Source organism: Zootoca vivipara, chromosome 3 (assembly GCF_963506605.1).
Source record: "Zootoca vivipara chromosome 3, rZooViv1.1, whole genome shotgun sequence".
Classification (NCBI taxonomy): domain Eukaryota; kingdom Metazoa; phylum Chordata; class Lepidosauria; order Squamata; family Lacertidae; genus Zootoca; species Zootoca vivipara.
The window spans coordinates 67,856,784-67,871,283 of record NC_083278.1 but is presented as its reverse complement, the minus strand read 5'-3'; the positions used below and the strand labels follow the sequence as shown (position 1 = coordinate 67,871,283).

The window sequence follows — 14,500 nt, the reverse complement described above, 5'->3', positions numbered from 1 at the left end:
ACAGAGAACGTAAGATTACAACCTTAAAGGGAGAGAAAAGGTTGAGCAAGAGCGGAGAAAGAAGATCCAGGTGCAGATGAGCTGAAAAAAGGAGCTATAAGAGGGAAAAGCTAATGTTCCCATCGTGGTACCAATGGAAACACAAAGAGTGTTATTCAATTCAATTTCAGTGGGTCTACTCTGAGAACAGCTTAGCTGAATACCACTCAATCCCCTCCCTTGTCACCTGCCAATTTCCCCTGCCCCTCCCAATATGTATTTTAAATGAATTTGCTTTTGTTTAGTTGGGGAGGGACTGCCTGCTCTTTTATTTTTATTTTTTGGTCTACCATTTGCTTGGGCCGGTGTGGGTGTTCTGCCTTTTGTTTGTGGGAGGCTGAGTATCAGCAGTTTTCTACTGTGAAATGGGTATTTTGTGATGCCCACAATTTTTTATATTTCCATATTCCCTGGGGCCCAAAAAGGCTGGGGCAAAGGAGGGACTGCAGTCAGGGAGATAAAATGGTCAAAAACATACTTCGAAGGGCTAGAACAGAGCTTGGGCAGCTGTGCCCCCTCAGATGTTCCTGGACTACACCTCCCATTATCCCTGGCCATTGGTTGTGTTTGCTGGGGCTGATGGGGGTTGGGAGTCCACAGCTTCCCCACCCTTGGGCTAGAAGCTTGACAGTGGGCACCAGAATAGTTTGTGGGAGAGTGGTGGAAAGGCAACCAGCCTGCTCAGAGAAATGAGTCCAATAAAAAGCAGCTACAGCCCCTTATCCTGGCCTGCCCCTGCAACAAATATGCCAGCTATGTTCAGCAAAGACAGATATTAACTGGGATTACAACTTGTTTGCCTGCAGAATTGTGTCAGAGTGAAAGCCTTATCCCCTGCCTTCATTTTTTTTAATGTAAAGGAAAAGGGAATAGGAACCAAATAACACTATTGTTGTAATTGTGCTTTCGCTGCTCTTTTGTTAATAGAGCTAATAGAGTTTAATAGATTGCAATTGTGTTACTGTATTGATTAATAAGTAAGCAGAGGGAAGGAAGCAATACATTAAAAGGCCTCCACTCATTGCATTACCTCTGAACCTCCTTGCAAAAAGAGAAATAGTAATCTGTCTTTTCCAAAATGGGACAGTTTCCCTTCATATTCTGCTCTCCCACTTCTACAAAGAAGTCTCTTGAGCTTAGGATTCTTTCCTATTGCTTGAATAAATGCCAGCTACTTTTGGTAAGGACGGGAAATAGTTTTAAGTTCATAAAGTAATAAACTTCCAACAGATGTTCCTTTTGCAACAAGTGGACCATTTTCATTGTGCGTTTCATGAAAAGGAGGCCACTTGCTCAGAAGCAACCTTTAACCCCAAACGCTGTATAAACTATATGCTCCTCTTTAAGGGTGTGAACCCTATGACCCTCCAGATGTTGTTGAATGTCATCTCCCATCAAGGGTGACCATTAGTCATGCCAATGCCTGGAGGGCTACAGGTCCCCCACCCTTGAAGGCATCTTAAAACAAATGGCAGAAGTAGTTCTGGTAGTTTCTGTTATAACTCCAAGTTCCCAATGTTCTCAACACAATTAAATACAAAGGCCAAGTTCCCACAGGAAATGCCATAGGAAATGCCCCCCAGAAAATTGGCTTTGTGAAAAAGCACACAAACTGACAGGCGTCCATGGCAGAGTGAGGTTCCAAACCACACCACAAGTATTGCCTTCTAGCTGGAACTTAGGATTCAAGCAACAGGATCTGAGAGCAAAGAGTCCACCCACTTTGCTGATAAACCACATGGTACAGTCTGCCTCTGTTCCAGTTAAAATGCTGGGTCATCTGTGAGGATTGGGAGGTCTTAAGGAACTCGGTACAATTTGCCCCCACACGCATCCCAGCCCCTGTGACCATGTTGCAGTGATAGCACTTACAACTTGTGCAATTCTCCCTTCTATGCAACTTGTAAATTTTCTAAAACTTCATGACCTGGCCATAACAACCTAACCAAAACTACATATGGCTCCAATGCATTATTCGGCATAGCATGCAATTTCTAGAACAAATTCTTATGTCTATGATCCAACTTAAAATGAAGTACTTTCAGATTCTTCATTGCCTGATCCTAATATCCAAGTCAATGGCAAATAAGCACTTAAAATGGGATTGTACCATTCAACACCACCATGACACCACCTGTGCAAAGTGTTCAAGATTAGGAAATATATTCCATTATTTTAACTGTGCCAAAAATTAAGTGCAAGGATCCATGTCCAAGTGCTTTGACGTATGTTTGGTGTGTGGAGCAAGAATGGGCAACCTGTGGCCCTTCAGGTGACAAAGGGACTACAACTCCCATCATGACAGACCGTTGGCCGACATTGGCTGGGCTGATGGGAACTGGAATCCAGCCATAGGTTCCCCAAATATCACATCCAGGCTCTCATGGACAGCAGTGTGCATCCTGCCGCTGTGCTCAAGAATTAGTGCAATGAAATCCAAGATCTTTGCAAGACTGCTACCCGCATTCCTCCTTGTCACTTTAGCCTGGTAGCTGGACCAAAGGCACCTGCAGCTGAACAACTCCCTTCTCCATCTTAGTGCTGGGGCTTTCAAATCTCCAGGTGTCATTAAATCTCCAGGTGTCATTAAGACTCCAGCTCCCATCAAGCCTAACTATTAGCCATGTTGCCTGGGTCTAGAGACCTGCAGGTCTTTCCACCCCTGTTCTACCCCCAAGTCCCTGTTCAGGGGGGAAAGAAGGCTCAGCCTTCACATGACTGCCGAGTCCCAACATTCACTACCTCCTCCCACTTGTGGATGGCTTGCAAGTCTCTCCAGGAGTTCCTGAAACATAGTTTGAGGATAACCCAAGAGCTGTAGCATTTGCTGTTCTTCAGCATAAGAGGTAAGCATAGCATGATCTGTGAATTGGGAGGTGCCTGGTTCAAATCTAACCTCAACAGATGGGCCATCACCTCTCAGAAACCTTGTCTGGCATATGAAATACCGCTGACCTACTATGCAGGGTTGTTGTGAGCACTTTGAAGGTTACGTGTTGCTATGATTTCTTCCCTAGTTCTTCTCTCATTAGCCCCAGTTGTGGCCAAAAACATCTGGAGGGCACAAGGTTGGGGAAGGCTGCTCTTGTTGACTCCCAGAATACTGCAAGCCCAAAGCTGAAGTGCAGGCCTGGTGCAGCATTCCCCTTTCCAATTTCCAAAGCTGTGCCACAAATGTGCAAGTGTCCATCACCAAGGGAATGGGTAAGAATGAAATGCACAGTCCTGGCACTCCTTTGTTCTCAGAGCAGTTCAGGCAGCTGAGTAACAGCCCAAACTGAACATGTAAGAACTTATTCAGTTTAAATGTTGCTGAAGACCAACCCTGCCTAAAGAACATCCAGGGCTTGTAAACTAGCAACTGTTTCCTTGTTTAGTCAGCAATATATACGGGTCCCAATTCTGCAAGCTGCAGACGATCACTGCACCAAAATCCTAGGCAGACTTACTTGGGGGCGAGTCCTAGGGAAATCACTTAGCCTCACCTCCAAGGGATGAAGCACAAGCTGGGGTACCAATACTGCTCACACTTAGCAAGCCCCACTGAACTTCCGAATGAAGCTCCCTTGGAGCAGGCTGCACAAGTTGGGATAAGGTGTTTGGAAAGCTCGCACGCAGTCCCTACTAGCTGATCCAGTGAAATACAACATCTCACTTGTTCTCTCCCCCCTACTGCTTTCAAGGCAAAAGCTGACGCCAGTCAGGTAGAAAACACTGAGCTAGAAAAGTCTGGCTTTCGTCAGCTTGCTGCGAATCCAGACTAAGTATGGCACACTTTGCAAAGAACATACTTTGCAGAAGCAGAAAAATAAGAGCCACAGGCAGCAGCTGCGCGTGCTAGTACTGTATCTTAAAACCTTGTACAAGCCTACGTGCGCTGAAGTGGCCTCTAGTGCATAGAAGCGGACGCCACAATAATAGCACGCGGAGTGCAATGGGGGTCGACGCCCACAAAAGGATTGCAACCAGCCTAAATCCCGCGCAGCGCAAGCCCGCGCGGGCTTCCGTGCAAATAATCCCCAGCGTGTGCAATGGAGCAAGTGCGTCGAGGACTGCAACTTTGCAGCGCCATCCCAACTAGGTCGAATTCTGTGGGTCTTGTAGCCACGCCACCCCCACCCCCACCCCCACCCCCAGGTAAATGGGGCCGGGATTCAAGGGGCCACGAGGAAGTCCCTCGGACGCAAACAGGCAAAGCGAAAGAAGCGCGGCTTTCCTTACTAGCGCTCGGTCATCCTCCAGCTTCCCACATAAGATCAGTGCGCCTGCTGCGATCCCACGACGGCGACGGCATTCCCATATTCTTCCGGCTTAAGGAAACCTTGGAGGACGGCGAGGCGGCTCGCTCATGGCGCTCCCGAGCGGCCTCTCGGCGGGAATGGAAGCAGCCAAGCGCCTCGCTCGCTCTCGGCGGCGTTGCGCAACTCTCCGCCTCCTTCCTTTGTGTAGGTCCGGGAGAGGGGCAGGAGAGACACCCCCGGCGGGAGCTGCCTCTTTCCACGTCGGGGACTGGCTGCAAAGGAGGCTCCCCAAGCGGCTGGGTCTGGGCCGCAGGCGGCGGCGGCGCTGAGCGCACGGAGACGGCCCACGAGGCGCGAGGAAACGGCCCGCCTCCCTGGCGAGCCTCTCCGGGCGCTGCAGCATCTCCGCGCCCACGGCTGCTCTGCGCGGCGGGAAGAGGGAGCAAGAGGACGCTGGCGAAGGCTCGCCGCGAACTGCTTCCCTCTCCCGGGTGCCGCGGGCGTAGCCGATTTGGCAAAGGGCCCCCGGGACCACCGGGGAAGATCAAAGGCAGCTTAATTAAAAGCAGCGTCCTGAGAATCAAGGCGCCTCTGCGGAGTGAGCCTCGCTAGGTGAGATTGGTCGGGAGCTGTAGGTAGCAGGTGGTGATACCCTCCAGGTGTGGCTGGACTACAATTCCCATCATCCGGTTAGGGTAGCTGGTGAAAGTCCGAACCCTCCGGAGGACGCCCGCTTGCCGAGCCCTCCTATGCTGGGGTGGGATTTCAGAGGGATGGGTCTTCCTCCTCCGCTTCCTTTTAATCTAACGAATTCACTGTTTCTCAAACTTGGGTCCCCAGCTGTTGTTGGACTACAACTCCCATCATTTTCCTGCTAGCTAGGTATGATGGGAGTTGTAGTCCAACAACAGCTGGGGACCCAGCTTTCAGCAAGTCCCGGAATAGCAGACTTCCACCTGTCTAATGAAATGGAGTGAAACTGCTCCAGGCCCTGGTAAGCTGGAATCACATGTAAAACATGGACTGGATCGGAATACTACACAGGTATGGTCTTGGGGCTAGAAATGGAAAGTGACACCTACCACACCTGGCTTGTCCCTTTCTGTCCCCTGCCTCTGGGTTAGTGGGAGCATTTTAAGCAGGGTCTTTAATTGCCTTTAATTGCCCAGCTCTCTTTTGAGTCTGGAAACCTTAAAGAGAAACCAGTAGACCCTTTGTTTAATTTCCAAGCAAAGGGTCTGCTGGTTTCTCTTTAAGGTTTCCAGACTCAAAAGAGAGCAGGGCAATTAAAGGCACAGAAGTCCTGTCCTCTATTAAGTCTGACAACCCTATCCACATAATGAAATACACAGTGCCAACAGTTCATGTTCACTTGTCAAGCTGGCAACACTGGCCTGCATTGTGTTAACATGTACATTTTCTCATGATTTTAAAAATAAAAACCAGTCCCTGTGCTTCTGAGTGATGGTGTACCATTAAAGTAACAGAGTACTTGTGTTATTCATAACCAATGGAGTGGGGGACACCACATGTGATGCTTTTGTGGGGTGCTGTCAAGGTGGACTGGTCATTGGCAATTCTTTTGCACAGAATAAGATTTCTGTCTTGCAGAAATCATCAGTGATTATGAGACAGCTATTCCACTGAACCAGCTCTGTGGAAAAGAACATTTTCTTGGCAAAACAGAGCTCTATTTTGCCTTTGCTCGCACACATCCCGCTCAGTTTTGCCTTCTGTTCTGGTGCCAGCCAAACCACTCCTCTCAGAAATCTCTCCTGCCAACTATACAAGCCTTCTGTTCTAGTCTGGCTTTCACATGAAAGTGACTGCAGCTCAGAACTTTGAAAGTCTCCTGACTGACTGCATTGCGGTGACTCTTCTCTATATACCACAGACTTAAAACTGGTTTGATAGCCAGCTCTTCTTGCCCAGGGAAGCTGTAGTTCTAACAGAGAACTCTCAGCACTTTCACCAAAGTAAAGTTCCCAGGATTCTGTAGGGCAAGGATGGCTAACCCCCAGTTTGGTAATATGATCCAGATCCTGAAACCCCACCAATTTTGGAGGCATCAGCAAAAAGCAAAAAAAATAAAAAATCTTACACCTCTGAGGTGTGTGAAGACCCTCAGTTTGATGGGGAGGAAAATTGCCCTTCCTCAGTCATCACATCCGTCACTTGAGGAGTGGAGAGAGAATGATAGCCCCACTCCTTACTTTACAGATCACTAAAGAGGGAGGCTATGGTGTGTGTGCGTGTGTGTGCGTGTGTGTGTGCGCGCGCATGCATGTAAGTGTGGGGTGGCCACAGACATTTATGGCCAGTTTCCCTGGGAAGAAGGAACGATTAAACATCAGGAAGAGCTTTCTGATGCTAAGAGCTGTTTGGCAGTGGAACCAACCCACTCGGAAGGTGGTGGACTCTCCTTCATTTGAGGTTTTAAAGTGGAGGATGGACGGTCATCTCTCATAGATGCTTTCGTTGAGATTCCTACATTGCCAGGGGTTGGACTAGATGGCCCTTCGTGCCCCTTCCAATGCTAAGATTCTATGAACTCTTTCCCCCCCTGAAGAGTATTATAGCAGTAGTATAGAGATCAAGATAGAAGAAAATGCCACAGCAGTGTCCTCTAACCCTCACAGCCTGTTAATTTCTGTAAGAAGGCAAAGGACCTACTATAATTATATCCCCTATTGCACAAATTGATGGGGAGTTCGACTGGGTGACCCTCAAGGTCCCTTCCAATTCTACAACTCTATGATGCTATGGTTAAACCACTCCGATAATTGTACCTCTGAGAGGGGAATAAGGGTCTCCTAACAACTCTGAGCACCCTTGACAAACTACAGCTCCCAGGATTCTTTGGGGGAAAGCTATGACTGTTTAAAGTGATATGATACTGCTTTAAATGTATTGTTATGGGTTTGTTGGTGATAGACTCGTATAATTCAGATCCAGTACGTGTTAGAATTTAATCAAGGCTTGGGGTGTTAAACTGAGTGCCATGCTACTCTAATCCCTGGATTTAGCAAGTGTTAAATGCTAATTAACCAAGGCTAGGTTCACAGGGCTTTTGCGAGTCAGCAAATGGGTAGTGCGTACACACACACACACACACACACACACACACAGATAAAGTCAGAGTTTAAAGATATTAGGAATTATGTCACCAAGAAGAAAGGCAGCAAGATGAAAAGCCAGAGAGACAGAAGAACACAATATTTGATGTCTGTCTGAATCTAAGTCTGCGGCAATGGGAGAAGCAAGATCCAGGTGGTGTGTGTAAATAAACCACATTTAAAGACACCACAGTTTCCCCTGTGCCTCATTTGCAAAAGGAAACAGACCCCAGGTGAGCACCTGGCACCCACGAAATCTCTCATTGCTCAGAGATTGGGGTAACATGCAACAATATTGTGCAGATGGAGCTTTAGTTGGATACAACCTATTGCAAGCTGCACTTCAGGTCCAGTTGTGCTGGTCTGAAACAATAAGAAGACCTACGGCTTTACTGAGTTGTGTGAGCATCAGAAACATAATGATTCTGCTTTGGTTTGGCTTCTAGCTTTCTGAATAAATTTACATGATTTTCTGTCTGAAAGCTTCTTAACAAGTCAGAATGGCAAATGTTGAAAATTGCCTGAAGCTTAGTTGGCTCCCATCCCTCCCTTCCTTTCTTTCCATTGCATGGCAATGTTATCCTACTACTGCATTTGCATATACAGTACATCATATACAGGTGTGCATTAAATAATGAACTGCACCTGCGGAAGGACAGAATCTCCCACCTGAGCTTATTGTTGGGCAGGTGGGCAGGATCTCAAGGGACTTGTTTTTGCATAGCTGATCATCAGGGCTTGCAATGATTGCAGCAATTGGGGGGGATTTCCTAGTCTGGGTAATAGCAGGTTATAACTATTGGCAACATTGGTCAAGGCACCTGTTAGTGGCTCCCAGTTGAATGGCTAGGTCTCAAGAGAAAGTCATCTGAGGGAGGCAGTGTCGAAAAATCAGAAGAAACCCTAAAACCTAGAGCAACTTAAACAGTTGCAGTGTACTTTGGTCTCTAATTACAGCTTCCCGTTTTAGGCTCCTCTGATCACTGGGAAGTGCTATCAATGTTGGCTTTAGAACTCTAAAGGTAATGATTGCCAAAGATGTGCTCCTGTCCTCCCCTATCCCATATAAATGCTTGTACAATCCCTTCAAAAAGCAACCTTTTATATCTTGCCAGTCTGTCTCTTGCTAGGTATCTGCTCATGAAACTAGGAGACAGGAGGAATGATATGTGGCTACAGAACTGATAAGGATTAAATACGAAATGTGGCCGTCTCTTAACTGAGATGCAATAGCTGATAAAGTACATGAAACAATAAGATAGGCAAGGAATTTGAGATGCATTTTAAGTCTAGCCTTTCCATTAAGTGGCATGAAGCAATCTCATTATGCAAAAGATTGTGAGAAGACCAAGAGTGAAGAATACCCTCCACTCCAGCATCTATAGTTATGTGGCATTAAAAAGCGGGGAAGGTTAGGGAAGCTTCATTTTGCCCAGGCATAGGCAAACTCGTCCCTCCAGATGTTTTGAGACTACAATTCCCATCATCCCTGACCACTGGTCCTGTTAGCTAGGGATGATGGGAGTTGTAGTCCCAAAACGTCTGAAGGGCCGAGTCTGCCTCTTTATTTCACTTGCAAAAATATCAGACTGATATTGCTTAGAAGATTAATATTATTGTGTGAACATGATATTTCAACATTATTGCAATGTTTTAACAATATTGTGTTATATTTATCACCTTCAAAAATATTATGTCGGACTCTTTCCCTGTCTAGGAAATCAGAATCAGGCATGGCTCATACATTGTAGATAAGGTACATGGGCGTAGCCGGGGGCAGCTCCCCCCCCACATCAAGTAAATAAATAAAAACAATTAACTAACTGACCAATTGGATCACAGATAACTTGGTTCTGCCCCCCCCAGGGCCTGCCCCCCCCCCAAAAATCTTGGCTACACCCATGAAAAGGTACAGTATTGAATTCCCCCCCCCCGATCTACAGCACTTCAGACTGGAGGTGGGGAGATCTTCTCCAAATAAAATTCTCCCTGCACCTAGAAAACTAACAGTGCAATCCTATGCATATCTATTCAGAAGGAAGCCCCCTGTGATAAAGTCTAACCTAGCCTTAGCCCTATAATGCAAGATAAGAGTGGTTAGATGGTCGGCCTAGGACCTGGGAGAGACCAGGGTTCAAATTCCCACTCAGCCATGAAGCTCATGGGTGACTTTGGGCTACTTACTGCCTCTCAGCGTAACCTACCTCACAGGGTTGTTGTGGGGGGTTAAATGACATGAGGGAGAACCATGTATGCCACCTTGAGTTCGCAGGAGAAAAAGAAGGGATAAAAGTTCAATCAATCAAATGTAACACATTTATTCCTCACTTTAGTAGCAGTCCACCCCCTCCATTTCAGAGGTTCTGCTTTTAATAAGAAGACTGTAAGAACAGGCCACATGCAAATCCTTGTTGTTACATGCCCTGCATTTAGCAAAAGAGCAATTATTCTAACAACAAATAGCAATTTGTCATGTGAGAGCTCTGAAGGATATGATGCAAATGTTACTCATAAATTATTAGCTCACGTATTATTAATTATGCACATGATAGCTATTTTTAAAAAACTTCTCCTGACCTTCTAGTGTTGCATGACTGAGGAGCTCAAAGTGTAACTCAAATATTTCATTTCCATCCCTTCGCTTTTCACAACCAAAATTGAGTTGGATGGCGTTGTCCCCCCACCCCCGGTCCCATGAAATTGAATAAGATCAGCAAGACCAGTCAGCAATCAAAGTTGGAGAACAAAAGGTCAAATGAAACTGGCTTTCTTTGTTCTGATTTATACATCAAGTGGGCTTTTTCAACTAAGTGGAAGACACCCCACACATATGAAAAGTTTAACCCATTCATTCTCTCTTACTCACTTCTTCTCAGTTGCTCAGTTTCTTCTGCATACTCAAACCAACAAAGTTCATCATTGAGAACATAAGGTGGAGGAAAAGGGGAAGCACCTAATATTGCTTATCAGAATTAATCTAAATGTATTTCTTTGGTTCCAATCCCCCCCAGTTCCCACGAGGCAAATCAACTGACCCAAGGGAAGAATGTAGAAGGTTATAATGATCTCTGGCAGGCAAGCAGCCTGATAAGCAGCTATGACTCTCCATCAGTTTTATGTAAGTTCATTTACAGGAAATAAAACATCCAGAGAATGGCCTTCCCGCCTGTTCTCATTAACAGTAGTTGCTCAGTCTGACTTATCGTCCCTCCCTTATCATTCTCGTTCCCTTCTGTTGTTCTCTGAGCTTCTCCAGTCTCCTAGTACAGGGGCTGAACAGCTGGCCTGTCTCCTTCTCACTCCCAGAAGACACAGCCTCAGATTCTGGCTTATCTGCTAGTTGCCTGGCAATGCTCAGGGCAACTTCCAACTCTTCCTCTCCTTGGGAGCTAACAGCTTCTTCCCTGGGAAGGCGGGGGGGGGGGGCAGACTGTCCTCTCTAAACTCTGACAAACAGCTCTCATCTACAGAGTCGGCCCATTGCTCGTTTAGCTCAATTTCTGAGGCTGACTCTTCCGCTGCGCTCTGGGGGGCCACATTCCTGACAAAGCTTTTTCACAGAGTGTATGTCTGGACTCATATGTCATATACTGCATCCCAGTGACTTCGGGCACAATCCTAACCTCTGCTCTCTGCCAGTAGTGCTTTGTGGACTGGTAGGGCCACCACTGCATCCACAGCCCTGCTGTTCACAGTGGCTGTGGCGGAAAGTTGAGGGCAGCGGGAGAAGATTTGGCCTGATGCCATCACACAGTGGCCGTGAGTACAGCTCAGGATGCAGCAAACAGTGAGACCAGTGATGGCTGGCTTAATACATGGCACACCTAGCCCAGAGTAACAGCAGTTTAGATCACTCTGACAGTTCAGTGATGCACGTGATCAGATTTTAACAGTACAAATAGTGAATAGTAGTAAAAGTAAGAGAAAAGAGAATTAGACAGCCCAGCAACAGAACCACAGAGCCATATTATTAGTATATACTCAGGTCTGGCTTCACCATTAGACAGAATGAATCAGGCAGCTGATTTTGAGTCTCTTGCAAGGGCAGCAATTATTAAGTAATTTAATTTATCACCATTGTATTTTTACTGCTAGGGAGGTAGGGGTTTTCTGCATCAGGGCCAGAATAATTTGACTGCACCATGAATGCGGACGAGGGGGTGGGGACCATTTATTTTTCTACCTCCAGCAGGAAAAACTCTTAGGCCAACTTGTAAGTCTTCAGAAACCCAGGGTTATTTATCGAAATGTAAAATGTAATTAATTTACCAATCCAGAAAGCAAAAATACATTGTTACAGAAACATCTACAAATCAACATTTTACATCTAGAGCAATTATGTCTTCAAAAGTGAAACACAATTTCATTTTCCTCCACCTTCAGGAGATTCTTAATTGTCTGTCTAGAATACTGGAAAGCCTTAAAAAAAGCAAAGCATGCAGCCTCCTAATTCTCAGCCTCCTAATTACTCTGGTTTTGAAGCTGTGATAGAATGTTTAGAAACTAAATGTTGGGTTTCCAAAACAGCATTTGGACTAATCTAGTGCTTTCCCAGAACTTTTGTACTCATATTTGCATATGGTTCTCCCACTTCTCATTGGACATTTCCCCTAGTTTGGCCTGTGACCAGTTTTCCCTGCGTCTGACCTTGTCTCTTCTCCATATCTGGGGATAGCCCCTTTGAAGCACATGAACTTTGCCCTTGAAGAGGCTTTCTTCATACATGATTTTGTGGCTGTCATCTTGGGACTTACCCTGACATTTAGGCAGTGCTTTTTTTTCTTTTTTAAAAAATGTTAAGGGGTACTCATTTTCCTCCTCATTAAAATAATGTCCCTCAACGAGGCCAAACTTAGATTCACAAAATGTTTAGGGGAATGTGTACCCCCAGAAAAAAGCACTTTTTTTTGGTCTTACAGAAAACATGATTCTGTGATAATGTACATAGCTCCCCGCCAATCCTGGAAAAAGTAGTTTACCCCTCACAGAGCTACAATTTCTCAACTCCCTTAACAAACTATAGTTCCCAGGATTCTTTGGGAAAGTCATGTACATTAAAGGTATGGTCTGGGTGTGACCTTTGACTGCTATTTGAAAGGTCCTCTGCAGTTGATTATATTTTAACCAATGTTCTAACTAAATTATCCCAACTCTGATTTATCTCAGATAAATATCCTCCTTTAGGCAAGCCTCAGAGGATAACAAACAAAAGAGGACAAACATGACTAGATAAACATTGTTCTAGAAGGAGATGGGATATAGGCAACATACAGAGCCCCACCTTTCTATTTACAAACCAAAGCATCCTTCAAATGTTGAGAGCTGTATATGTCTTTTACAGCCCCAGGTGAAAATGAGCATGATTGACACATAAGACACAAGCACCAAGAGGAGGGAGCAAAGAGGTAAACTCTCTATTGTTCTTTTACAACTTTGTTGTGTCTATAAAATGTACCAATTCAAGTCCAGCCTTGTGAATGACACACTGAGCGCAAGGTGACCATGGAGTGTGGTGATCCAGTGTTTTATTTTTGAGAAGAGTCAGGTGAATGGTTAGATGAAAAGCTGTCTCATGAAGCCATGTTTTATTTCAGGACCAAGTGGATAAGCTTCTGTTGATAAAATTAGAATAGGAGAATACATAACATACCACTGGATAGGCGGCTGAAAATAATATGCAGATAAGCTTTCCTGAGTCATATACTGTAGCTAAATACCAGGTACCTGGGAGCTTGAAGGCATCTATTCCAGCGTCCTGTTCTCACAGTGGGAAACCAGCAAGCAGGATCTGAGCACAAGAGCATCTCTCTCCTCCTATGATTTCCAGCAACTGGTGTACAGAAGCTCCCTCCAACTATGGTAGCCATTGACAACCTTCTCCTCCATGAATTTGTCTAATTCTCTTTTAAAGCTATCCAAGCTGGTGGCCATCGCTGCCTCCTGGGAGACTGAGTTCCATAGTTTGACTATGTGCTGTGTGAAGTACTTCCTTTTATCTGTCCTATCCCCCCCCCCAGCATTCCGTTTCATTGAATGTCCATGAGTCTTTGTATTCATTCACAAAGCCCTAAGCAACTTAGGTCCAGGGCAGGGACCACTTAAACCCTTAGCTCAGTGGTTTTTAACCAGGGTGTCTTGAATGGTGGTCAGGGGTGCCATGGGCAACACTGTCCTCTGTCCCTCTTTCTTCTCCTCCCTCCTCTGATGCCCTCTCGTGTCTCTGCCTCCCAAAGGCCTGCACAGCTGTTTCTTGCAGCAGCCGTGGCTACAAGCTCTCCAGATGAATGGTGCCTCTGGGGGCAGCTCAGAGACCAGAGGCGGTGGCAGGGGCTGCCCAGAGGACTCCCAAGGAGAGGGGAGAGGAAAGGAGGCTGTGGGAACACTCCACAAGGGAAGGTGTTAGAAAAAGGGTGTGAGGCTGCCAGCTCTGCAGGCAAGAGGTGACATCACTGGGCTCCTGAGCCCCACAGGGGTGCGACGGAAATAATGTAGTTGGTCAAGGGAGCCATAGACTCAAAAAGGTTGAAAACCTCTGCCTTACCTTGATCACTGAGATCATCTGAAGGAACACTGTTGGTTACCTCCCAAGTTGGTGTGGCTCATCGGGCAACGCCAATAAAATGAGTCTTTAGTGCAGTACTCTGACAACAGAGATTCAGCAAGTGCCTTCTCTTTGAACCTTGACACGCTTGCTAAAAACTTTTCTATACTGCCATGCTTAATTTAGGCAATTAAGAAAGTATCTTTCTGTAATAGTTGATGGTTTGTAATTTTAATTCCTCCCACAGTTTTCACTGTATATAGACATTGTTGCAATCCACTTTGATACTTCTTTATGATACAGAAGTGTGTAAAAAAAATAAAAATAAATTCAGCCTGGGCTAGGCTTTCTCCCTGGCTGTTACATGTTGAAATCATTGCCAGAGTGGACCCTACCTGAACTGTGCATTTAGTCACTGGGGTTGAATTCGTGGAGAAGCTTTGAGCTGTTGTTTTTGGTTGTTTGGGGGAGGGGGTTGTAATCTAGAGACATTCTATGATGTGCTTCCACCCACTACTTAATGAGGGAAAAGACTAAAAATTTCAGAGCAAAAATTCATTTAC

The 14,500-nt window shown here is 45.7% G+C and overlaps 1 protein-coding gene across 1 annotated transcript in view; it reads right to left on the bottom strand.

The window, feature by feature from the left end:
• The window catches only part of MAP3K4 (mitogen-activated protein kinase kinase kinase 4), an 86,322-nt gene extending 82,014 nt beyond the window's left edge, over positions 1-4,308 (bottom strand). The window contains exon 1 of the mRNA XM_060272797.1: positions 4,261-4,308. The gene's annotated coding sequence lies outside the window, so the exon portion shown is untranslated. The remainder of the gene's footprint in view (positions 1-4,260) is intronic.
• Between the last annotated feature and the right edge of the window lie 10,192 nt (positions 4,309-14,500).